This window comes from Neoarius graeffei, chromosome 3 (assembly GCF_027579695.1).
Source record: "Neoarius graeffei isolate fNeoGra1 chromosome 3, fNeoGra1.pri, whole genome shotgun sequence".
Classification (NCBI taxonomy): Eukaryota; Metazoa; Chordata; class Actinopteri; order Siluriformes; family Ariidae; genus Neoarius; species Neoarius graeffei.
The window spans coordinates 39,005,943-39,009,926 of NC_083571.1; positions in this window are offsets into that span (position 1 = coordinate 39,005,943).

Sequence of the window (3,984 nt, forward strand, 5' to 3'; positions counted from 1 at the left end):
ACTTGGACACACCCACCTGTCTCACTCAGACACGCCTATCTGTCCCATTCAGACACACCCATCTGTCTTACACAGACATGCCCACCTGTCTCACTTGGACACACACATATATCCTATTCAGGCACACCCATCTGTCTTATTCAGACATGTCCAACTGTCCCATTTAGACACGCCCATTTGTCACACTCAAACACACCCATCTGTCTTACACAGACACTCCCACCTGTCTCACTCAGACACACACATATGTCCTATTCAGACACACCCATCTGTCTTATTCAGACATGTCCAACTGTCCCATTCAGACACGCCCATCTGTCACACTCAAACACACCCATCTGTCCTACTCAGACACACCCATCTGTCTCATTCAGACATGTCCAACTGTCCCATTCAGACACGCCCATCTGTCACACTCAAACACACCCATCTGTCTTACACAGACACTCCCACCTGTCTCACTCAGACACATGCATATGTCCTATTCAGACACACCTATCTGTCTTATTCAGACATGTCCAACTGTCCCATTCAGACATGCCCATTTGTCACACTCAAACACATCCATCTGTCCTACTCAGACACACCCATCTGTCTTACTCAGACATGCCCACCTGTCCCACTCAGTCACACCCATATATCTCACTCGGACACACCCATCTGTCCCACTCAGACACATCCATCTGTCTTACTCAGACATGTCCAACTGTCTCATTCAGACTGTCACACTCGGAAACACCCATCTGTTTTACACAGACATGCCCACCTGTCCCACTCAGACACACCCAACTGCTTTACTCAGATATGTCCACCTGTCTCACTCAGACATGCCTACCTGTCTCACTCGGACACACACATATGTCCTATTCAGACACACCCATCTGTCTTATTCAGACATGTCCAACTGTCCCATTCAGACACGCCCATCTGTCCCACTCAGCCACACCCACCTGTCTTACTCAGACATGCCCACCTGTCTCACTCAGTCACACCCATATGTCTCACTCAGACACACCCATCTGTCTCACTTGGCCACACCCATCTGTCCCACTCAGACATGCTCACCTGTCCTGCTTGGACACGCCTATCTGTTTCAATTAGACATACCCAACTGTCCCAGTCAGACATGTCCATCTTGCTGTGTTCCATTCATCTCAGACATCAGAAGTCGGAGCTGGTAATAATGTTACACCCGCGTTGACCACATTCCAGTACAAGTCAGAAAACCAGTACCAGCAATTATCAATACCAGTTCTTGTTAATGTTAGCAATACCAGTTGATAAAACACATTACGTGGTGTTTTACACACACACACACACACACACACACACACACACACACACACCGTAGCAATGTTTACAGATAGAAGTTGGACAGTACTGTGTGTACGACTGATTTAATGAGACACGAATAAAACAGAAATGTTAATAAACAGTTCATTACTACAGCTTTCACTACTGATGATGTGTGGAGCAGTCATGTGTGAAAGGTCATGAGGGGTCAGTGGTGTTTGTTAGGGCTCACTGGGGGTCATTTTGGGTCATTAGGGGTCATTGGGCATTGTTCGAGGACCTTGTCGTTTGTTTCTATTTTTTCCTCTCTGTCATTTTTATTCTTCCTTTATTCACCTTTCTCAATCTCTCTGACTGTAATCTGACTAATCTGAGCCCTTTTGCACACACACACACACACACACACACACACAGACTGTACAAAGCTCAGTATTCTTTTGTTCTTGTGTTGGTGGTTGAGTTTTTATGATGCGGATGGAGGGATTGGAAAATAAACGAGTGTGTGGAATAGAAATTACTCCATCCAGACGTTGTGTGTGTCCTCATGTGTGAGACTGTGTACCGTAATAAACACTGCTATATCTATACATATATATCTATACACAAACACATCTATATATCAATATATATCTATATCTATACTGTTCCTTTATGTTCTTATAAACACACACACACACACACACACACATTCTGATTAAACTCTAATTGCCTAAACACTGTGATGAGTGACATCACTTCCTGTCTGACTCTCTTTATTCCTTAATAAAATGTTCTGTAAACATTTTATTCTATTCTACTCTATATTTCATTCTATCCTATTCAGTTATATTCAAGTCTATTCAACTCTATTCAATACTTTCCTATCCTACTCCAGTCAACTCTATTCTACTCAACTCTATTGTACTCTATTCAATTCTTTCCAGCTGTATTTGATTCTGTTCTTTTCTACACTATTCAACTCTTTTCTCTTCTATTTAAATCAATTCTATTCAATTCTGTTATATTCTCTAATCAACTCGACTCTATTCCATTAAACTATTCTATTCAGTACCATTGAACACTATTCTATTTTGTTCAACTATTCAACTCTGTTATATTCTGCTCTAGTCAACTCTATTCTATCAACTCTATTGTACTCTATTCAATTCAAGTCAGCTGTATTTGAGTATTCTTTTCTATACAGTTCAACTCTTTTCCATGTCAGCCCTGCAATAACCTGGTGACTTGTCCAGGGTGTACCCTGCCTCTTGCCCATAGTCAGCTGGGATAGGCTCCAGCTTGCCTGCGACCCTGTAGAACAGGATAAGTGGCTACAGATGATGGATGGAACTCTTTTCCATTCAACTCAATTATATTCTATTCAATTCTGTTCTATTCTACTCCATTAAACTCTATTCTATTCAGTACCATTCAACACTTATTTTGTTCAACTATTCGATTCTGTTCTATTCTACTCTAGTCAACTCTATTCTATTAAATTCTATTCAACTGCATTTGATTCTGTTCTTTTCTACACTATTCAACTCTTTTCTATTCTATTCAATTCTATTCAATTCTGTTTCATTCTACTCTAGTCAACTCTGTTTGATTCTATTAAACTCTATTCTATTCAGTACCATTCAATGCTATTCTATTTGATTCTGTTCTATTCTACTCCACTCACTTCTATTCAACTTTATTCTATTCTAAATCTATACTTCCCTCTCATCTGATCTCCTCTATTATATATTGTCTTCTCTTACACACCGTTATACTTAATTCTCTTCTATTTTATTCTGTTAATTTTATTCTATTATCTTGTTCTATTCTAATTTATTCTATTTTCTATTCTACTCTATTCTTTTATTATATTCCATTATTTTCTACTTCTTTCTTTCTTTCTTTCTTTCTTTCTTTCTTTCTTTCTTTCTTTCTTTCTTTCTTTCTTCTCTTTTGCTCACTCTCAGAGTACTCCTCAGGTCCTTAGTGTTGAGTTGTGATGAAATATCAGTGTGGAAATGAGAGGTGGTGGTGTTTCTACACAGCTGTGCTAACTTCTCATAGTCATGTGTGTAGAAGAGGATGATAGAATTGAGTGAGGTGAACTCACTCCTCACAGCCATAATCATTATTCAATAACACTCTCATCATGATTAATAACAATCTTCAACAACACCGCAGTGTGATTAATCACACTCCACCTCGCATCACCTGTGTGTGTTCCTACTGAGTCCACACACACACACACACACACACACACACAGAGAGAGAGAGAGAGAGAGAGATGTTGAATAATAAATATTTACACCCACACTGAGTTCTCTGACATATTCTGTGTGTGTGTGTCTCTCTCTCTCTGCATCTTTATTTGTTTTTCTCATGACATTATTTACTTTTCTCATCTTCATCACTCTTGGTTTCTTTTTTTATTTTGTTGGCTTTTTTGAGCTGATTTTCTTATTTTTATGTATTTTTTGTCCTCTCTCCATTTTTTGCTCTCTGTCACTCTGTCTCCCTCTTTCTGACTCTTTCATTGTCTGTCTATTTCTGTCTCTCTCTCTGACTCTCTCACTGTTTCTTTCTCTGTCTATCTCACTGTTTTCTGGTCTGTGCCTTTCTCTTTCTCTCTCTCTCTGTCTCTCTATCCTTAAGGTTTGAAAACAGATTAGATATACAGGAGAGCACTGAGATGAATCACCTGCTCATCCAATC